This window comes from Corvus moneduloides, chromosome 3 (genome assembly GCF_009650955.1).
Source record: "Corvus moneduloides isolate bCorMon1 chromosome 3, bCorMon1.pri, whole genome shotgun sequence".
Taxonomy (NCBI): Eukaryota; Metazoa; Chordata; class Aves; order Passeriformes; family Corvidae; genus Corvus; species Corvus moneduloides.
This window is the reverse complement of record NC_045478.1, coordinates 76,332,060-76,355,505: the sequence shown is the minus strand read 5'-3', so window position 1 is coordinate 76,355,505 and position 23,446 is coordinate 76,332,060. Positions and strand designations below refer to the sequence as shown.

Here is a 23,446-nt window from a genome sequence, read left to right as displayed (position 1 = left end):
ACAAACCAGTACTTAACCACAAGCCAACTGTAACTTCTTACCCACGTTAAATGTGCACACTGGCATACCACCAGCTGCGTTCATCACAAAATCATCCTGTTACAAACCTGCCCCCTGCCCCAGCATAAGCCCATTTCCAAATGTGCAGAACCTAAAGCTTCTTGTGCTTGTGCAATGCAGCTCCATAGCAAAGAGAAAGCCTAAATTCATATACCTCAAGAACCTCATAGACACATTCACAACAAGAGCATAATTTCTGTTAGGCTTGATGTTTTCCACAGCCACATTTACTACAACAGACAGGCTCAACAAAATGAAGATATGAGCAAAACAAGAAGAAAACTCTGAGGGGGTAAATTTTTCCTGTAGATTCACATGATTTCCTAGTATTATGTCCAGAATTTGGAGGACAAGGACCACTGGGAAGCTAGAAACATAGTGTAGTAAATTTGAAATAGATCTGACGGCTCAAGAGTTAAATATCTTCGTCAGCATGCTTAAAACACGGGGTAGTAGTCATGTTGTCCATTAGTCAGCATGCTTAAAACACGGGGTAGTAGCCATGTTGTCCATTAGTCAGGATATTGAGATTGTTATTGTTTAGTCTGTATCTACCTTAAGAGGATTGCAATGTTTCTGTTGTAGCTAAACAAGTTTACCTTGTATGTAGCTCCCACTGTGAGGAGTATTAAGAATTTTCAGTTCTAAGACAAGAAAATAAGCTTCCCGTTGCTCTTTCTAGCATCTTCAATAGCGACCTAAAAAGGGGATGGAAAAGCATGTTTACTTATGTTGTAATTAACTGGGAGATATTAATTGCAAACTCCAACCAGAATGGAGAATGAAAAATACTTCAGCAAGATTTAAGAAGGGAAGGAAAGTGTTTAGATGCAAACTCGAATGTCACAATTGAGAAAGACCTTCCAGAAGTTCTTTCATAGCTAGTAAATATCAAGAACTCCACATTTTCATTGGATATTAAATCAGATAGGACAGCAGTTTACAAAGCAATAGTATCCCCTGAGCAGCCACTGAGATCCTGTACAACAAATGAGCGGGGTTTATTTTGTTACAAGGAAGTAACATTTTCTAAAGGCATGTAATGACGCTGCTTTTCCAGAAACTGCTTGCGAGATCACGGGAGGTGTCACAGAAAATTCACCACTGCAGAGAATTCAGACTGAAACCATAAAAAAGGTCAGGGGACAAAAGGAAGTGACGTACAAGAAATTGCTAAAGAACTGAACATGCCTACTTGATTAAATGATAATGGGGAGATTTGATTAAGATCTTGCATCAAAGATATGGAGCATCTTCAACACAAGTATCTGAAGACTGCTACCAAACAGATGGAGGAATTAAATGGGTGAGTTTGAGGATTACAGATAATTAGGACATTGAAATAACTAAAGAAGTAAGTCATATGTCAGAAAATGCTTCCTTACTGTGGGGTCTATTTTCAGATAAATCATGGATTAGGCATAGTGGAAGCAGAATTATAGAAAGCTTTGAGAAGTCAACAATGGGTTGATCAGATTACTAAACAATAGACCTTAATGAATAATTCTGCATTTAACAATGAATTTAGACAGTCCAACATATTTGACTTGAGTTTCTATGCTCATAGAGTACTAAAATAGCTCACACACACATATATTTGAAAATTTCACTGCCTAAATGTGAGGAGATTTGGAAAAGGGGGTACAGATATGGAGAAGCCTGACCTTCTCAAGCCCCTCCCCAGGTTTCATTAACAGAGAAAACGGAGCTACTGTTCCCTTTGCTGGCATGACTGGAGTAAGGAAAGTAAAGCACTCAGCCTCTCATGATGATGTTGTGCTGTCCAATGACAAAAAAAGCATTTTAGTGGGTGGATCAAAGGACGGAGTAACCATGTGGTAATAAACTGAAGTATTTGGGATACTGGCAGGAAAGAATAGGACTGAGGTCTGCTGAGAAGGGGCATTCTTTAGAGAGACAAGGTCATGGGAATCAGGCAGTCACAAGCAAAGGCAAGGCTCACAGGAGGATCATGGAGTGCACATCATAAATTTAAATCACTCTCTCCTAGAATTGAACGTTCATTGTTCACTAGAGTGGGACAGGATGAGATCCCTTCTGTAACTCTACATGAGCTAGTATCACTATGGAGGACACATAATTCTGGAGCAACTTCAAACAAAATACGTATTTTGCAGCAGAGCTCTCTACAGAAAAGAACTAATTCTGAGGAATTCTTAGATTCTTTTGAGAAGAGATGCACATGAATGGTGATATTCTATGTTGGCCTCTGCGTTAGTGCAGAGTATAGAAGATTGTAGAATCCTTTCTTTTTCTCTCATGCAGAGATATTGCAGGGCAACAACAGGGCAGCAATATTGCAGGACGACCTCCTTAGAAACTCATATCCCATTCTGGAGAACAGCTGAGCAAGAAAGAGGATGTGTCAACGCTTGGCCAACGACCTGGTCAGTACAGGACAGATTGCTGCTGTGATATAATGGTACACAGCACCAGCAGATTACTGCCCTGGAGCAGGGCAAGAAGCATGGGAAAAACAGAAGCTCTCAGACCCTTCCTAGGTCTGGTGCTAGGAGACACTTTATATTTCTGGGGTTGTCTTAATTTATTGCTATCTCTCATTATTAGAGCTGGTAACTATATTAACAGGGGACCAAAAAAAACCTCACAGAGAAAGTTATGCTTATACAGAGTCATGAACGTTTCTTTTCATCCCAGTTTAAAATTTAGGAAAAATTAGATGGAGAACAGAAGAATATAAGCATCATGTAAAATGGCTAGATTAAAAATAATCCTTCCATCTGCCATGTAGCCACATGAAAAATATTACACTTTATATATATATATTCAAAATATCCTTCTTACATCCTAATGCTTGTTCTCTTTTAAGAACAGATTCTCTAATTCAGTAAGAATTCTAGAACTTCTCTGTAGTAAGAGAGAGCTGTAACAGGGCAAGAGGATATATAATTTGTCTTCTATTTAAATATTCATTTCAGCACTACCTACTACATCTACGCCAAGTCTTGCTGTTTTGTTATTATCTAAAAGTTTTAGCTTTGTGCCATAAAAGTCTCCAAACAGACAATAAAAAATTATTTCAGAGTTTTAAAAAACACAGTGAAGACAGAGAGACAAAATGTATAATCATTTTCTCATACACACAAAAACCAGTTACAATATGAAGGAGCATTGTTTTTTAAACAATGGGAATGGGATGTGGAAAACCAATTTGAATGGGACAGGAAGACAGCTGTGGAAAAGGTATCATTTACCTCTTATCTTCTCCAAGACTAAAGAAATAATTACTGTGACCCACTGATAATTGTGTCAGATTTCAGAACAAAGATATTACACAATGGAAAAATACATATCCTAGTAGTCTGGTGAAGAGATGGTATTTAATGCATCTCAAGTTAAACCATCACTTCAGATTGAATGTGCACCCAAACCAAAAGCAATGATAAACGCTGTATTCTCTTTTATGTGGCATCCAGATTTTGACTGTGAATTTCAGGTGTAGATGTAAGACACACAAAAAAGATGTCACATTGAGTCTCAACAGCAAAGCTTCTAGATGACAATCAGAAAGAAAAGAGAGGCCAAGCACTGATCTGATGCTTGTGGTGGCTAGAAATTCGCTAACAAATGGTTATATCCTCAACTTCTCTACAAACATTCAAAAGGGCTAACAAAGTCTGAAACGCTGACACAGTCTTTCCTGTGACAGCCATGCTACTCTCTCACGTCAGCCCCTTGTGTCTGCAGAGCACCCAGCCACCCTCACAGAGGCTGGCTCTGCCGGGATTCTCTGCCTGCTAGAATAATATATCTTGCAACAATTGCTATTTAGAAAGAGTATATGGTTTCTCAGATAAGTCTAAATGATCACAACAATTCAGAGAAGACACTTAACCCATTTTCCCCCATGATTATTGAATGATATCTTTTACAAGGAAAAAGTCTTATGCATGAGACTGATTTTCCTGGAGTGGAATCCATTGCCTAAATTAGTGAAATTCACTCAGGAGAATCTATCATTACCTTGAGTGACTGTGAGTAAAACAGAGAAAAGGATTTTCACTTGGGATAGGGCATGCAGTGGTACAGCGAAGACCAACAATTTCAATTACTATTTTTACAAAAGGACCAGATAAGGGAAGAAATATTTAATAAATATAACATCTATTCTCATAAACTGTATGGTCTCAAAATTAGGTTGTGCTTTATCTTTACATGTATATATATTTGTGAAAGCCCTGCAGAGAGGAAGGATAAACTTCCCTGTAAGTCCATGCTTGGCTAGATTGAACAATAGGTATTAATATCTCCTTTAATGAGGTTACTTGTAAATATTTTCATTTTTGGACAAGGTCTACTAGGAAAGAAAATTTCTCCATCCAAAAAAGAGGATGCAAACATTTCCTGATGTCTCCTGTTCAAAGTTGGCTACACCAAATGATTTTTGCCTTCAGGAATCTACTCAGCACACCCCAAAGTTTCTGAGAGGGGGTGGATATGTGTGCTTAAAGGCAAAATTTGCCTGAGGATGGCTGAATCATAACTTTAGATTCCAAGAACATTGTCAACAGGCAAAATTTTGGAGTGATAATTCTGCTGATCACACAAAATGGTAGTAAAACCTGGTGGATATCAATTCAGTGGTTTCATGGTTAATTTTTTAATTTATTTTTCTTCTTTTTTTTCTTCTTCATAAGTTTTCCAGTATCTTGGATTGAAACTTTAGCTATGAGGTGCTATAAATGTAATAATTTATTCTTAGATTAGACAGATGTAAGTTCAAGAACTGATGTACATTTTCAATCTGAGGACCTAATTTGTGTGCTTGAGGCAAGTTATGTTTAAAATGTTGGACATAATGTATGTAGCTGGCTGTAACATACCATATATTTTAATGCTGAAAGAAGATTTTTTGCTCCTTTTTTTTTAACTGAGTAAAACCAGTGAACTTTACCCTGACTTGAAACAGTCCAGATTCAAAAAAACCCCAGGAGTAATTCCATGAATTACAGCTATTTATTCTTTCTGACCCAAGGACTTACATTGCTGTTCACTTCACTTGGAATCTGCAGACTAATAAAAACAGTGCCCTATTACCGCAGGCCTGGTTCCTACAGTATATCACCGTATCCCGCAGTCATAGGGAGGAGGAGGAGAGAAGGTCCAGCAGGCAGGAATTGTGAGCAATTGGCAGCAAGATTGATTTATTTAATTATTTTACAAACCTTTTATAGACTTTTTTCTTCATAGTCCAATTGGACAAAGGATCAGCCACCCCTTGGGGGTGACTGGCCAAAATCCTAAAACATCCATTATCAAAAATATTTTTCTACTATACCATAAACAAGACTTTTCAAGGTTGTAGGTGGCTTGGTTGTTTACATTCCCTACTACCTCTTCTGTGAGAGAGAAAAGTCTCTCACGGACTTAGAAAATAACAAAAAATCCTCACTAACAGCATTTTTGTACCTACAATGCCCCACTCATTTCTTCCCAAATTTAAACTTTAAACAAGTTTAGTGTTTTACCCTAGGATGTAACACTAGTTTTGTCACAGAGCAGCAATAAAACACAGGGATCTGCACTGAAATGACTCGGCACAGAAACAAACACATTGCCCCTGAGAAAAAAGAGGCAGGATTTGCAAACACTAGGATTGAGGCAATAACTTACTCGCTGGATAAGTGACAGGGTAAGAGCAAGAGAAGTCTCTTCTACAAGAGGTTGCTGGAAACAAACGCCTTGTGTAGTCTACACTTGCAGTTGAGAGAGGGACAGAGGGTGATCCCTGAAGCCAAGTAGCAAGGACTGGATTGTGTCCAAACTACTGACCCTAGACCTCACCAGAGTGTCCACACTGCAAAGCATTTAACCCACAATCTCTGCTTGGCTACTGTAGCCCTAGGACACTTTTTTTCATTCTTCCCCCTCTTTCCCCATCCCTGTTCAGAGTGTCTGAAATAAAATGAGCCATTACAGAGACCAGCAGTGGTTTAGTTAAAGCACGAATCTAAGGCTACATGTCACATACCAAAGCCTGTGACACGAGGGTATGTGCAGGTATTTGAAGTCGCAAAGCCTTTAAGCCAGCTCTGGAAGATCAGAAAGGGCTAGAACAAAGTCTGGTCGTGGCTTGTGACTGCTTTTTGAGCGTGGTCCTTGGAGCAAACTGTCACCAGACTGCTCCTGTGTTTTGTCATGGAAAGAGCCTTTTGGAGCAGGCAAGAGATCAGCTAACACTCGGGCAGCTTGGATATTTAGGCGTTCCGTGCATGAGGGACATCCTTGGCCCTCTCTCATTTAGGAATACGAATGTACCTGCGTACCTGAAGCCAGAGGCAGGTTTCTAAGCTTGTCAAGGGGGAGAGGCAACAAGTTTTACAACTTTAAAAGCTACACTTGCAAATGAAAGGTTACCAAAGCCTTTCCAGGTAATTACTTGTTCTTATTCTCCAATCACTATTGGACCTCTAACTAAATGACCTCACTTGTCCTGCCTTCTCTCCCTTGAGCTCTCTGAACCCACTGTAAACATCCTTCTCCTTTACCTTTTCCCCCACAAGCGCCTTTAACACCATACTGGTTATCTGCATCCTAGTTTCCTTCTTTATCTTTTTTCAAAAGAGTCTTTTTATTAACCTTTTGGGATCTTAGGGCTGACCTTCTTTATGGCTCATTGACCAGTTCTCATTCCTTGAGTTCTTTCCCAGAGAAACTCACGTCTGTTTCCCTTTAATTGCAAATCTTTTATTATTCCCTCAAACTTCCTGCATGAAAAACGTTTGAATGTTTTCCAGCAGCACAGATCTTTCAAAGTTACACAGTTGCACAGTTCTGCCAGCATGGGTTATACTTATTTACAAGTGAGGCCTCTAAACTTGAGGAAATAACTTAGGAAAGAAAAGGTATTATCCCAAACAAAACTATCTATATCTGGTCCTTAATTCTCTATTTTTTCTTGAAATATATAATAATTGTTATTTATGGATTTTATGTATTTAATGCATTTGACCCTCAAAACACTTATCCTATCCAGCTACACATCCATCTTTAGAGCCATTAAATACAACATGAAATTGTCATTTAGACACCCCTATTTACCATGTGTACACAGCTTGTACAGTCTGAAAAAAAATTGGAGATTAAATTATTGAAAACAAATAATGGGGGAAAAATATGTATTATGTTGGACCCAAGTTTTAACAAAATTATTGATTTTTTGGTGGATATTAGCCTTTTTATCATCTGAGGAGAGAGTCTAACTCCTGAAGAATGATCCGTAGCACTTGAACAAACAAGAGGATTGTGTTCTTCCTGAGGGAAGTCTGCTGTCCTTTGCTTCTTCCATTTTAGTAAATAAAATTCAGTTATTTAAGTACTCAGAACAGGACTTTGTCTTACCTAAAATGTATTTTTTTCTGTGGCTTATTCCCTGCAACAGTGCTAAAACATAAAGCAGCTTTTCATATAGCAATCATGGTACAATATTAGCAAAAATCATGATGTGTGACACTTTCCATTTGTCAGATTTCTGCTCTGGTAGTTTCAACAGCACTTTCCATTTGTCAGATTTCTGCTCTGTCAAATTTCAAAACCTTTCCTGATGATTTAAGAAACATGTATTGTTATTCCACTTCCCAAAGAGAAAAGTTAAGGCACTAAAGAAATACAGCTTGTCCACCTGCAAATCAGAAGACCCATAGAAACTCAGTGGAGATTTCCTAGCAACCAGAAGCAGCTTTCTAAAGTGGAGCAGATCATGTTTCTTCTCAAAAAAATCCAATTTCAACTAATTACCATCTCTATGGGTGAAGAGTGTGAAATTGTGTAGTTATTCCTAAAGCTCACAAGCCTCAGGAAAAGCTCACCAACTTGAGATACTCTGGAGGCCGCCACATGGCAGAAATTAAGTAAAAAAACATCCCAAAGAAAAATTAGGAGTTAGATTTTGAGAGCGAATATGTAACAAAGGATTCTGCTGCTGGCTGCCAAATTCAGCCCCATTGGGGAGGATATGACTGACAATTACAGCTCAGTAAGCAGAAAAAGATACAAACACTTATGCAACAACTTTCATTCTGTGTGGTGAAGGAATTAAAAGGTTGGTCTTAAGTATCTGCAAGCTGTTTCTGTTCTCCATAAATTGTGCCATTACTTTGAAAACAGGATGTATGCTTCAGAGTAAAGTAAAACAAACAGATTGGCCTAACACAACAGCATAAAATCACCCCTGACAGTGCAGTATTGTTCAAAAACCCTCTTATGCAAAGACGGCAAAATACAAAGGTAGGACAAGTAGAGAGGAAATTCTATTTGGTATGATTCTTGCCTGAATAAAACCTTACCTTTAAAGTTTCCAGAGCATTGTGTCCATTTTACATGGCAAACTATGACCAGGGCTAACTTAATTTTCTTCCTTGCTGATGCTCCTTTCCAGATATTCATCAGCATGCCCTGCATGTTTCATGCATCTAAGTGTTCTCTGAAACTTGGGAACATTTCTGCCTGAGTATTTGCAATCTTGGGACTTATAGTCAATAGCATATATGTTATATATACGGAAGAACTTAGAAGTACATTAGCCTTATTATTTCACTGGCACTAATGGTAATAATTTTTCTAGTTTCTATGATTTCTGAACATTCCCTACAGTGTACTATAGTTTTCAGACTGACTTAAACAGAAATCCCCCCCAGACTGCTCAGCCTTGCCTAGGGTCAAGACATTGGTAATTTCCAAATAGCCTATCTTCTCTGAACATGTTTTTCCCCTCTTGGTACCAGACATAAATATTTGTTGCATGTGCTGCTTCAGCAGAGTAACAACTCAGTTACTGTTCCAGTATCTGAACCAGCTGCTCTCAGCTGCTCCTGCTGTGGCAGAGCCAGACCCAGGACTAAGAGGAAGCCCATTGGACTTCCACTGGCCTCAGTAATCCATATTTTCAGGGTGTCTTTTTTCAGTTGAGAAGGAATAACCAGGGGGAGAAAACCCTGAATTTCAAAAAGGAGTCAGATGAGAGAAGGATGGTGGGAAAGCAAAAGAGAACTCGAGTCTTTTGAGTGAGAGGATACAAATATGAGCCCTGTCACAATCAGCATCTGCTTGTACAACTTTCCCTGATGACTTCAAGAAGGGAGCTGGTAACGAAGAAGAGCACAACTTGGGCTATCCAGTCCTGCAGGCAAAGAAGCAAGAGGTGAACAGCTGCCTAACCATGTGTGCACTCCCAGCCATACCAAATGAATCCCAGGGTCTGCTGATTCTGCCGGCCTTGGCACCTTGCAGGATAAAATGGATCTCCTTTTTGACAGAAGACTTCCCTTATCTCCAGCAGTGCTCAGCTAAGACAAGTCAGTTCTCTAAATGAGCATCTGCTAGTTTTGAATAAAAGAGAAATGCTGCCACTCAGTAATAAGGAAGGATGCTTGAAGAAAGGAAATCAATGGGCAGGCCTGTCTTGCTAAGCACAAGAAGGGCACTGGTACTGGTGCAAGGAGCAAAAACTGGATGAAGTTAGTTCCAACCAAAAAGACACCAGCACACAAGAGACACTAAGAGGATTAAACACTGTATTTAGAAGTTATCCCTTGTTGAGCTTGACTCCTGCTTCCTATGTCTAACAGTTTATTTCTGTCTTCAGACTCTATTCAGTGAGTGTTAAAGACTTCTTGGTATTGCAGGCTGTCACTTTAGGACAGTTGGCAAACTGCAGCTATAGCAAAGCAGACACTGAGGGCTCCAGCAGGTTTTTCCCTGGCAGAGGTCTCTTACCTGTGAAGCCAACCAGTAAAGATTCAAGCATAAGCTATTCAACATGAATGGAATACCGTACAGGACACTTTTAATACTGCATACTTTGCAGCCTCTAAAAGGTGACTTTTCAAAGTTGGCATCAGGATAGCTTGTGAACAGCCAAGAATCTACAATATCACAGGGGAAGTGAAAGTTCACCACAAAGGATGCACTATGCAGCCAAAATCTGGAGGAGACTGAGTGGAAATCTCATTGTGATTTCCATCAACATCCTCATGAGGGAAAGCAGAGGAGCAGGTACCAATCTCTTCACTCTGGTGATCAGTGACAGCATGCAAGGAAACAGGATGAAGCTGAGTCAGGGAAGGTTGAAGTTGCATATCAGGAAAAACTTTTTCACCCGGAGGGTGGTTGGGCGCTGGAACAGGCTCCCCACGGGAGTGGTCACAGCACCAAGCCTGACAGAGTCAAAGAAGTGTTTGAACAATGTCCTCAAGCACATGATGTGATTAGTGGGATTTCCTGTGCAAGGCCAGGAATTGGACTCGATGATCCTGATGGGTCCCTTTAAACTCAGCACGTTCTATGACTCTATGCTAAAGGATGTAAACCTCTGTTGTGCAGTTCCACAAAGGTATTTCAAAATAGAAACCGACAAACTGAACCCCCTGCCATGACAGACTGAGTCCAGCGGCTGTGTCTACCAATGTGTCAAGCCTCACACTTTGAAAGTGAGACGAACCACAGTCTCCTACCACTCAGCTGTTTGGAGTGCTCCGCGGCAGGCTCCCTCTCAAAGGAGGCTGTTCCCCTCACACTCCCCCACCTCCGTCCGTCGGAGACGGTGCTCACTATCAATCATTATTAACCATTTCACAGATTCTCGAGGCTGTGAGCGGTGGGAGCTCGCACAGGCCGTGCTGGGAGGGGAGCCGCAGGACCCCACGCTGGCACACGGCACTCCCAGCACAGTGTTGCCCTCGGCTAGTTGGTTTTTTTTTTTTCCCCCACGGTGCTCGGGCGCAGAACAGTAACACCAGCACCCTCCGCTGGCCCCTGCCGTGAAGACACCTGCAGGGAAGGGGCTGATCGGAGCTGCAGATAGACCTGTTATGTTAAATCTAGAGAAACACACCTTTTTACTAAAGCTATTAATAGGTCATGCCCTCTGTAAGCGGCCCCCAGCTGCCTCCAGCCACTACACACACACGGCATAAAAGCAATAGCGGGGACTTTAAAGCTTATGCACAGAAAGAGCACTTAATTTTAGTGTTAATTACAAGACTCACAAACAATGTTGTAATATATGAACATATATATTCTCCAAACAGACTGATCTTAATTAGAACTTCAGTTAAATTACCAATCTTATTTTGGAGCTTGTAATTAAAAGTTAAACTATTTAAATTTTATTTGTTTTATTTAATTATTTAAATTATCATAAATTATCACCATGTTTTTTTCCTCCAAGATTTCTGGACGGTAGGTATGTGCACAATTGAAACAAAAAACCAAAAAAAAGGGCACAACCTAAGCCAGTGCACCTGAGAGAGTGTCTGAATGCATGGTAGCTTGCAAAAAAAAGTCTTTTAGAAGTAGTGACTGATTAAGCATATTCAACGTATTTTAACTTGTTTTTTTTTCTTTGAAGATCACCTATACATTAATGATTTAAAAACTATTATTCTGTGTAGTTACAGAAACTCTTTCTTTTTATTGAGGTGTCCAATAGTAGTAAAACCATAAAGGTCCATGTTGAAAATAATGGTCTACCTAAGTCAGTTCATAAACTGGTGACATATTTATTTGGGGGTGTGGGAGGGATATTTGCTTTCTGTTTAGCATTCATGCAGAGTAGCAGTAATTCCAAGAGCTGGCTGATATGGATATTTGATTCTGCTTACTCTTACCAGTTGCATAACCAAAACCACCTAGACTGAAACTGGGAAAGGTCATTCATAATATCTTACTGTAACTACATGGATTTGGATATTTATACAGAATTTAAATGGATAGACAGCACTTGAAATATCCTCTCCAAGTTCATGTGAGTAGCTAGACACTGAATACATATGCAGTGACTAGAGTAATTCAAATTCCTGGACACACTAACCATGTGTAAGGATTCTCATTGGATTAGATCTTTGGCCAATATATCATAGAAACATGAGTGAAATCAGTATATAAAGTGACTTCAACAAAGAAAGGAATCATATTTAATAGACAGAAATATGTCCCTAAGTGAGGGGATAAAATCAACATTATGTGTCTCTGCCGGAAAAAAACAAGTGGTGGCACTGTTAGTAAAGTTACTTACTCCACTTCTGGTAGTGCTCAACTTCTTTCTAACAATTTGGCAGTGTGTGGGTTCCTAGGAGTTAAAAAATGCACTGATTTAGTATTAGCAAGGCAAATTTTTTAACAAATCCTCATAAATTTCTTGAATGTAAAAAAGATTAAAAACAAGGTTGACACTAATAAAAGCAAAGAATGTATAATGAAAGCTAGCACACTCACTCAGACTGCTAAGTTTGTATCAGTGAAATCCCCCTGAAAAGATAGAATTTGTTACTACTGAGTGTTCAGGATTTTCACCTGCTTTGCATATCTAGCTATCTATCTCAAAATTTGATAGAAACATTTATATCTCCTCAGTAATCTCAGTGTATTATGGTGAATTTAAAATGGCTGATAATTTTCCATGGGCTCTGTCTTGCAGGAGAAAGCACAGAAAGCACATTTTGTTTTTTTTTCCAAAATATATCTCATTCCTTCTAACATTAAATTAATTTTTTATATACTGCTGTAAGGCTTTCATAAAAAGCCTTTATGAAAAAGGCTCTGTGCAAAATAACTAGCTTCATGCTTTCATTTTTTTTTAAAAATAGAAATCACTTCCTTTTACAAAGTTCTTTAAACTTAAAAAATAAAAATAATTTAGATTTAATGTGTATTCTGAAAATACTTGGAAGACAGAATTTTTCTTGTGTTATTCACAGAGCTCCATGGGGGAAACTGATCATGCCTCCTCCCTACTGTCTTTTGACTACCAAATTACACTCTTTTTTTAATGCAAACATTCTCTGACATTACTATTTTGCTTCCCCTTCTTAAAAATTATTGATACACACAATAAAATAGGTAGGTAGATAGAACAGATTTTATACAGTTGTAACCAAATTTCTTTCTTTCTTTCTTTCTTTCTTTCTTTCTTTCTTTCTTTCTTTCTTTCTTTCTTTCTTTCTTTCTTTCTTTCTTTCTTTCTTTCTTTCTTTCTTTCTTTCTTTCTTTCTTTCTTTCTTTCTTTCTTTCTTTCTCTCTTTCTTTCTTTCTTTCTTTCTCTCTTTCTTTCTTTCTCTCTTTCTTTCTTTCTTTCTTTCTTTCTCTCTTTCTTTCTTTCTTTCTCTCTCTCTTTTCCTTCCTCCCTTCCTTCCTTGCCTCCTTCCTTGCTTCCTTCCTTCATCTCCTTCATGTCTTTAAACTTTTCGAACACAGGACACACAGCACTGTGCAATAAATGATCAAGTGCGATATAGTTTGTAGGACTACAATTTTATACTTGTGCTTCTCAAAAGCCCCAATACTTAGCAGGATATATGTTGGGACAAGCAGTCCCAAGAAGGACTGCCAATTGCTTAAAATCACTTCTGATTTTAGCTGTCATTGGTTCTGTTGACTGAGGCCTCTTTAGTACATCTCTTGCATTTAAAACTATAAATTAGTTTATGCAAATCTGAAAACATTTCATACCAATTAATAAGACTTAAATTCAGCTGCTCAGTTTCTTTCGTTAAGGTAGTTTGAAATTCTGTATATTTTTTCTATTCATTATTCAAGCGGCTGTACCAGCTTTGCCTAGCTGAGATTGTCATTACTTCTTAAAAAAAATGGGATAACAAAATGTGAAAAATAGCCCAGAACCCAGCAGTTTCTGATGAAACATTCTCTGCAATGACATAGTTAAGATGGAGCAAATACAGCTGCACACAGGAATACACCTCTTAAAACATTTTAATAGCAAAAACGATTGAAGTAGTTTTACTGCAAAGTTATCCATTCTTTAAGAGGATTGGAAACCTGCCATTGTACTATACTGGATTTTACTCCAAAATAAACTACAGTCAGCACAGCTGGAGGTGATAGAAGTATGTCCAGGCTAAATTCTTACTCCCTGCCCTCCATCCCAGCTGTTAAATCTTTCTATTCCTTTTCCTTTCACAGCATGTACCACTGGATAGTTTCTAACCTCTCCTCTCTGCAGAGTTCCTCAGCTCTCCTCACCCTGTATTTAAAAAGAGCTGATATAATTTGATGCAAACCCTTATTTTACCAAACCTCAGCTCACATATATGTTAAACCTTACAACCAACCATACGTTTTAGCAACTCTGGTTCCTCCTGCAACACTTGTTGCATTACTATTTTGTCCTCTGAAGTAAGGATCCTGGAGGAAAAACAATCACTGGAGGTAAAACTACCAAGCACTTGCAAAGGTGTCCAAATAAAACTTGCAGTGACAATCTTAATTCCATCATGTCCTAATATTTAAATAGTTAATACCTTGTTACTTGGTGCTTAGACATTATAAATTATTACTTAATTATAACTTAAATTATATTTAGCAACATATTAAGGGACAATATTGATATAGCTATATAATGTGTTTTTCTTTTATAATTATGATTTATTATAAATTTATTGTCAAATATTATTATTAAGAAATTATAATTGTAATTTTTCTGGTTTTGGCTGGGATAGAGTAAATTTCCTTCTTAGCTGATACAGTGCTGTGTTTTGGATTTAGTATAATAATGTTGATTATTTGCTTGCTGGGGTTAAGCCACAACAGTGGCTAAGATGCTTATTTAATATAATAAACTTACATAGACACGGGTTTATGGAAAAAAATGAAAAAAACCCAGAGTTTTTGCTATCCATATGATGGTATCATCAAACAACTTGCTTGTGAGAATTTTACAAAAATCCTCCAAAGGTTACAAAATGGCACTTACTGTCTCCAAGAAGATTTTCTCTTTAATGTCATTCCTGTAAAAACATCTGCAACTCTGTTTCTTCGAACTTTCTCTTTTGCTTTTTTTTTCCTTTTCATTATTTTATTTTTTTACACTTTTACAGTTCTCTGCTCCACTAGGACAATTTATTCAGCTGGGCCATTTGAAGACTAATGCACTTAATGTTCTGCACGATAAAACAAACATAAACAGCTGGCATGATTATTGCATTAGTGAAAAGATCATCTTTTATTTTACTGTGTTAAAAGCAAAAGCAGTTCCATTTATGAACATACAATATAACCTTGGCACTTTCCCCCCAATAAAACCAACATTTTGTTAAGCCAGATACTATTATTTTTCACATAAATGTATTTTAATGACGTTAAGGAGGAGGAGATAAAGCTCAATCGGTTTCTGCCACTGAGGCACAGTTCACAAACAAGTAAAACCCTGCAGAATAAATCAGGACAATGCTGGTTACTGCTTTGCAACAGGGATAATAAATACGGAAAAGCTGCTGGTCGGGACAGGAAACCTCCTGGCTAAATGCAGCTGGCTGAGGGACATGAATCTATGCAACAGCCTCTGTTTCTCTTCCAGGGGAGCTTTATAGAGAAAACAGGCATCTTCACAGGCAGGCACTGCGGAAAAGCAGATACCCTCAGGATACACAGAGCTGGAGGGGAAAGCAAGCAGCCGCAATCTCTGTGTCCATCTCAGGTGAGCAGAAGAAAGAGAAGCAAAAAGAGAAAGAGAAATAAAAAAAATCCCAAACAAAACCCCAAAGCCAAACCAAAAAACCCCACCCTAAAAAAGCCGGAATTCAAACCCATCAACGAGCAGCTGATAAAGCCATTCCCGTTTCTCATTTCCCACGAGGGGTCGCGGTGGCGCCGCAGGGACAGCCCGCGGTGGCGGCGGCTCTGCCCGCCCCGCTGTGAGGGAAGGGCCGCGCAGGGCCCGCCCCGCCGCTCCCCGCAGTCCCTGTCCCGCTCCTGGCGCCGGGACTGCCCTCGGGCCGCCACCCCGCCCGTGTCCCCGCGCCCACGGGCCACCCGGGCCGGCTCCCGGAGCGGGGGGGCTCTGAGCCAGCCCTCCCTGTCCCTTCCTATTGGCAGACGGTGGCTTGAGGCGAGGAGTTCCGTGCTGCCTTCAGCTCCTCTCTGCTGACAGAGAGGCGCCCCGGAGCGGGTGGGGACGCAGCACGATCTGGGGGGCAGCAGATGGCACCCTGCTGGCAGATAAGGTGCCAGCTCTGTCCCGTTCCTTTCACTGAACCTGGAGGTGCCACCGGAGTGCTCTGCCCTCAGGTGTGGACTGACAGCTTGAACAAGACCCCTGGCAGCGGGAAGGTACCAGCACAAACATACGTGTGTGAACATGGGATACGACATCCAAAGGATGCATGTGTAGGGCAAGGAAGGGCACTTGTTGGCTCAGTCTGACTTGTCAAATGTTGAATGCAAATTTGCTAGAAAGGTTTGTTTACTACTTGATTTTAGCCCAGGAAATACAAATGTATCTCAGGACTTTTTAGATGTGCTTAAGTACAGATTCACTAATGATCAAAGAAAGCTCATCTTGTAGGAATGCATTGCTGAGCTGTGAAATTGACACGTATCTCAGGAATTCTGTTCCTCTGCCCAGTTATATCACCTTGCAGTACAAGACAAGATCCTTTGCTTCCAGCTACAGTGTCTGTCCCTCTCCACCCTGTTTTATATCCCAGAAAGGCTAGACCGGAGTCCCTCACCAACAAAACTGTCTTCATCAATACTCCAAGGACAGCCCTGCAGCCAACAAGTTTCTGCAGTGGCCACATTCGGAGGACAGCTGTGGCAACACAGTTTCAGAAACTGAGAGAGCACCAAGCTGCTTAGGCCTGTCTGTGAGCCCACTTCCTAACATAAACTCTCATCTTCATCTGAGCTAGCCTGTCAGCACTAACTGGCATAGATTTAGGACACTGGTGTTAAAAACCCTCTCAAGACATCAACCTGAGAAGGTTTAAGCAAGATTCTGGACTTTTTGCTTCCACAGCTGTATTCTCAGCTGCTTGAATGAACAGATAATTAGAGCTGAATCAGGTGATTTCTAACATGGAAAGGGTTTTTTAGCTGTGAGCCAGAAGCTTCATATTGTCTAAGTATCAGAAGCCAAGGGAAGAAAATTAATTAACTCGCTTTCCTGGATGTGGCTAAAATAATCCTTTTACAAATGGACTTTTGTTATTTACCCGTCAAGATTCTTGTGAAGAGAAGGCATGTTCCCTGCCAGGAAGTGTCACAGATAATATGAAATGCCCAGACACTGGGCCAAGTAACCTTTAGCACTCAAATCCACCTCCCTCTGTTATCAGTACACATCTAATCCACCTCTCTTTTCCAGTCAGCTCATACACAGCTGACCAATCTATCTAAGGGAATCACTGCTGAAGGGAAATGCCCAACTGCTTTAGTTCCCTTTTGATGGGTTTTTCCAGTGGGGGTTGGGGATGGATGTAAAGAAGGTGGTAAACCCTAAGGCAAAGAAAGCAGAGAAGGCTGGCAAAGGAGAGGATATATTCTGCTTGAGCTATCAAGGATTCAAAGTGTCTTTCTGGGTTATGGAGGCATCCAGGAAAGTGAAAGCTGCAAAGAATCAATTAAACAGTGAAAAGCAACAAATTGTTTTCAATTCTTTTTAATCTTAGATCTCAGTTTGCTGAGTCTTATTTTAAACCCCAAGGAACGTGCAACACAGACAGAAAATTCAGGGTGTCCAAGACTTTCTTACCAGTCTGGAATCCAAACTGCAACTCCAAGCTTCAGACTACTCCTATTGCAGTTTGTGCAATGGAAAAATCTGCAGGAGAGCCTGAAATCTACGTTCAACCACCCTGACAGACACGTTTGAAAGTGAAACAAAGGCACTCATGTTCAGATGCTTGTTTCCAGACTTTGTCTCTTTTAATCTTCCATACACTGAGTAATGTATTTTGGAAAATTTTCCTCTGGTCAAATATGGGCTGAAATTATGAAACCACACTTTTCTTGCTTTAAAGGTATTTGCATTGTTCTGGTTAGTTTGTGTGGTGAGCTCCTGACCTCGAAGCATAGGCATTACTTTATGTGAAGCCAATGGAAGCTTTGGCTTCCTTAAGGATTATGGGTTAAGGCCCTACATTTGTACTGTTTTACGCCACTGTATGACCTAAATGAGATTAGAATAATAAATCCTGATTTATTGTGAGGGTTTTATTTAGACATGTTTTGAGTATGAGGTCTGTGTCAGGATTAATAGTGAAATCTAACATGCCCAGGCACAGAGAAAGCCCAACAATGAAAGGACATTTTTTTCCCTTGAGAAAACTGGTTCCCAGCCCTCTGTTTGGCTTTTAACAGAGTTGCTATATGTTGAATGGCAGAGAGATGCTGGATCCCAGAGATCATGACGTAGACCACAACTTGGAAATGAGCCCATTCCAAATCAAGGACAGAAGTATGCCATCAGCAGTATTTTCCAAGGCTAAGTACTTATGCTCTGCAATGAAGTAACATTAAAAAAAAAAAAAATCTTCAAACAAGGTTCTCAGAATCCATAGACAAACGAGAAGTTATAGGCTCAGGGTTTATTGGCTAATTCATCTGTCATATTGAGAAGGCACTAGTTTAGGTGCTTGCCCTGTAGTTAAATCAGATTGCTGCATCTGTTCAAAGGAAATACCCATTTTTTTCAGCATCCTGGCCACCATGTCTCATCAAGCAATGTGACATCTTGTCATGTAATGTACCAAATTGCATTGGCCTAAGTATTAAATGCAAAGGTGTGTGCTCACACCACATAGTTAAATTTCTCTATTCTAATAGTCACATTACAAAAGGATTCAGAGGAATTTGTCTTTTCAAAAGATTATTTAAATTGAAATGAGCAGTGTGCACAGAATTGAGCTCATACTTTTGTGGGACACGAAATAGGATGAGGTGTAAGTGTTGTGACAAACCTGGGTGAATTAAATAATGACGAATTCCATGGTATCTCTACCCTTTGCCTAATTCAGAGTATTAATACTCCCACTCTCTACCAGATACTTGGCAGATCTTGTTCAACATCAGATTTCTGTCCCACTTGTTTTTTTGAGTAGAAATAGGAAGAACTATTTACTTCAAAATGTTGTTGAGTTTTGTAATCATAGGCCTCATGGGGTGCAGAGCAAAAGAAAATGTTGAATCAGAATACCAGTTTATTTTTGTTTGTTTTGGCAAGAGGCCTGTCTATGTGACAGCCTCTCCTGGTATGTCTCAGCTGGGTTGGAACTGGATGGAATGGCCTCACAATTTTGCAGATAACTTTAGGGGAACGCAACTTTTGAAGAAGGACAGACTTTAAAGTCCAACTATGATATTTTATTTAGTACTTCAGGTTTAAACCATGACAGCCTGGTAGTTATAAGAAACACAATCCAAGAAGTCATGAAGCCTCCAAAGAATGAAAAACCTGCCCATGCAACTGAGGACAAATTTTTTGGACTGCCATAGTATAAAATCAAATATGAAGATGGTTCAGTACCTAACAAAATCTTAAGTTACTTTATTATCTTCCCTACCCAGAAGTGCATTTTTCTGCAAAGCCCTTTCTAAAAGACTTTTAGAACTACACACTGGTAAGAGTCCTGAGTTGCTGAGTGCTAACAGTCTTGCCAGCAAATTCATTAACTGCAAGTGTCATCAAAAAACGAGAACTCAGACCTCGTTGCACAGGAGCAGGGGCAGCAGTTCAACTTGCAGAATCCGGACACTTTATGTTATCTACTTTTGTTCATTTCAAGTCAAATAGCAGTGGGACAGCCTAGATAAGCAACTTTTTGAACACTGGAGGTTCAGTGAAGTTTCTTTCTTTGACCAATGACCCTTAGAAAGAAAACAGAAACAGATCGTTTGGAATTGCCCAACATCCATAGACAGCAGCAGGACTGTGCTGAAGACCAAGAAGTGGCTGAACTTCCTAAGCGCTGGAAATTTGGTCTATTAAGAAGTTTCTTATAATGCTGCAATGCAGAATTTCACAACTAAGCTTTGCTCACCTATGTCAAGGACACTTGTCTGGGGCACAGTCTGTGCGACCACTGTTTTTGCTGTTCCATGGCAACACCTGACTGAGGCAGCAGCAGTTTTCCTTAGCTGTTTACATGTTCCTGCAAAGCATGGGTGGGCAATCACATCCACAAGGGCACAAAACCAACAGTTTGTTGAGTGGAAATGAATTCCTGCTCCCCTGTACATTTTACAGAATACTTCAGGCATGTGGCAGTGTTAAAATCCTGGTGCCCCTTGCGGAAGGAATGCAGTGGACGCCTTTACCCCATGTAGCAGGTTAAAGTCTGATAGCACAAGCTGTGAAGAGTTGTTATAGGTCACTGATAAAAAGCAATAGAGTGCTTATGGCCACTGTCGGTTAATGATAGCCACAAGCATAATCAGAAAGTTTGTGCTGAGAGCAGAGTGGTGGTGTGTAACCCAGTGAATTTATTAATGCTCTCCTTTGCCCTCTAGATAGTGTATGTGTGCACTGGGGTTGTGGAGACTGACAGATGCACAAGGCTGGCCTACTGGTGGAACTGAGGAAGGCTAGGAAGATGTTTTCCTTGTCTGCTAGAAGGAAGTATGTATCAATATGGGGAAAATGTTTTCCTGATCTGGGAGATGTAGCCTTCTGTAGTATGTATTGAAATATAATTTATTATATCCTATTTGTTGTATATATTTTCTAAACTCCTGTTCAGGCCATGTTTCCCATCCTTACCTAATGAACATTACAGCCTGAGTACAGACAGCTTCTCTGAAAAACTTGCTTTAGCAACTGCTTAGCTTTTCATGTCCTACCCTGGTATCAAGCAAATTCTTTTCTTTTCTTTTTTCTCTTTTCTCTTTTCTTTTTTCTCTTTTCTCTTTTCTCTTTTCTCTTTTCTCTTTTCTCTTTTCTCTTTTCTCTTTTCTCTTTTCTCTTTTCTCTTTTCTCTTTTCTCTTTTCTTTTCTTTTCTTTTCTTTTCTTTTCTTTTCTTTTCTTTTCTTTTCTTTTCTTTTCTTTTTTCCAGGAATTAAGCAGGATCTAGGATCATGTGCTCATTCAAAACTAAGTCCAAGTTTATTTGTGCTGAAGCCATAGAATTCTTTTTCTGCAAGCTATAACATATCTCTGCACATGTACGTGATTTTTAGTGCTTAGATATTTCTTATCCTCTCATCTTTGCCATACTCATTCTGTGTTCTGTACATTTCTATACATAGTCAAATTGACTGTCACCCAGTGCTGTGTATCACCCTGCTTCTGTAAGCTGTTTATCTGGGATTTCCAAGGCTGACTGCTCCTGGTAAGAGCCTTAAAATCATATCTAGAAACCTTAACCAATGGCCAGATTTACAGAAACACTGAAAACCCACAAATCCTTTTGCAGTCAATGGGACCTGAGTTTACTTAGCACCTTGAAAATCAAATTGCTTTAGTTTTGGTACCTAACCTTGACTTTGGAACACAGCTATAAGGGTTCAGTGTGGGTGTTTTTAGGGCAGAATGGGGTTCGCTTTGAGATATTTTTAAGTAGATATCCAAATGTATAGATGTCGCGGGTTCAGTTTGTAACCGGGCGGAAACACCAATTTAGTGTAGTGGTTTGGTCCAAAATACTCATTACTGTTTATCTGCTGTGAGATAAGAATTAGGAGAAATGCAAAACAGGCACCAAACTTGAAAGAATATAAAGAAGTTTATTAACAGACCTAAAAGAAGAAAAAAAAAATTATACCACCTTCAGAACTCTCCTCCTCCCCCCACCTTCCTCCCTTCTCCCACTGACAATGTGAAAAGACAACCCTTAAGATGTTCAGTCTGTTTACCACTTCCATAATAACCTTGTTCAGTCCATTTAGAAAGAGAAGTCTCTTCTTGCTCATGCTATGAAAACATTATCACAACGAGACAGCCGCCCACTTCCAAATATTGTTCAGTCCATTTAGGAAGAGGAGTCTCTCTGCCTGTGTGTGAGTCCCTTCCCCCGACTTGCAGCTTTTCCCGCAACTGCTTTCGAGGATCCACTCTTGAAGTTTTTTGGGGTACAATTTTAAGGTTGAGCCGTTCAGAAACAAAAACAGAGGCCCTTCTCCTTCCCTGGGAGCAAAGGGTCTTCATCATCTTCATCTTTAGGACTATCTCTGGGAGCATCTCTAGGAACTGAGGTTTTCTCCTTTCCCATCTGGAGCAAAAGTCCTCATCTGGTTCATCTCTACGGACTGAGGTTTTCTCCTTTCCTGTTTGGAGCAAAAGTCCTCATCTGGTTCATCTCTCCCTGTCCAAACTTCTCATGAAATTACAGCTGCGTCAGCATCTGCCTATCTCAGCGCAGGTGCTTTTGCTTACGAGTTGAACACTCCACCCCCCATATCTTCATGAAAATACAACAGGATACTCTGATATATCATAGCTTCACAACAGAATTTCAGCTTTAAGCATCTCCTCTCTCTCTTCCCTCAGGTTTTCAGCTCTTCACAGCAATAAAAAGGGTTAATCTCACCTCGGCCTTGCAGCTTTGCAGCTGGAATGTTGAATTTTTCTTATCGCAGTGGAGAGGGGGGAGAGCCGAGCTGCTCCAGCTGCCCACGGCAAGGCAGTGGGGGGGGTTCCATGGCTGGAACAGGTCCATTGGCTCCAGGATGCCCGTGGCCCGGCCCGGCCTGGCCCAAGCAGGGCCTGGCCGGGCCCGCTGGCCCCCACACGGGGCCCGCAGCCACCTGTCCCAGCGCCGGAAACGAGAGAGAGCTTGGAGGGGGAGTTTGCCTATTCTTAAATGTGGATCACAGAGGTGATCACAACTTTAAGTGGCTTAGAGAATCGTCCATATTCAAACTGGCCAGCTGATAGGTTCTATCAGTTCCCAGAGGAAACTGTAAGCACCCCTTAGCAAGGACGTCCCTTCCGGGACTATGCTTGCTAACCTATGACAATAGATATTGTATTTATATTATTAAACACAATTATAATAATTGTCTTTTTCATCAAAACAGTAGTTTTGAACTCCTCTTAGTGCAAGGCATTAACAATGGAAATCGTTATTTTGATACTGTCAGTTTCTGCATACCATGTACACTGTGCTAGTTCATTACATGGACTCTTCCACCACAGGAATCTTTTTTCACTGTTCACCAGACATGTGGGGTCCTCCCTGGGGATTGGTCTGGGTAATAAGCACTTCTTGTAATCAGCTTACTATAAATGACAGAGAAAAACATGGCAGTGCTTCAGCCATAACCAAGGGATCTATTAAAAACCTTGTTGTTTTATGGTACATGATGCTATACATGACGTAGAGATATATGAAGAATTTCGACCACACTACAAATGTCTAAACCACTCAGTTTCAGTTCCCACTTCTCACCCCCGTGAGTCAAACCCATCAGCCTGCCATAGCACCTATTAATTTATAAATTTCATCCCAAGGGCACATCTGCACACTTGTGAGAAGGCGTGTCTGGTCAGCTGTTTCCACAGTGATGGCACAAAAGCAACCGAGAAGAAAAGAACCTGTAGCTGCATGTATGCTTTGGTGAATTTAGATCTCTAGGAGGTTTTATTTTGTTCCTCTATATGCTAGGTTTGGAAGT

General features: G+C 40.1%; 2 long non-coding RNA genes across 2 annotated transcripts; one reads left to right on the top strand and one right to left on the bottom strand.

The window, feature by feature from the left end:
• Positions 1 to 419: 419 nt before the first annotated feature.
• Positions 420 to 15,728, bottom strand: LOC116441991. Its single transcript, XR_004239327.1, has 4 exons — positions 15,619 to 15,728; positions 14,810 to 14,996; positions 12,116 to 12,169; positions 420 to 758 (listed from the first exon to the last, which is right to left on the bottom strand). It is a non-coding gene; the product is annotated as an uncharacterized LOC116441991 (long non-coding RNA).
• LOC116441992 lies at positions 15,723 to 21,163 on the top strand. Its single transcript, XR_004239328.1, has 3 exons — positions 15,723 to 16,164; positions 20,344 to 20,452; positions 21,080 to 21,163. It is a non-coding gene; the product is annotated as an uncharacterized LOC116441992 (long non-coding RNA).
• The last annotated feature ends 2,283 nt before the right edge of the window (positions 21,164 to 23,446 follow it).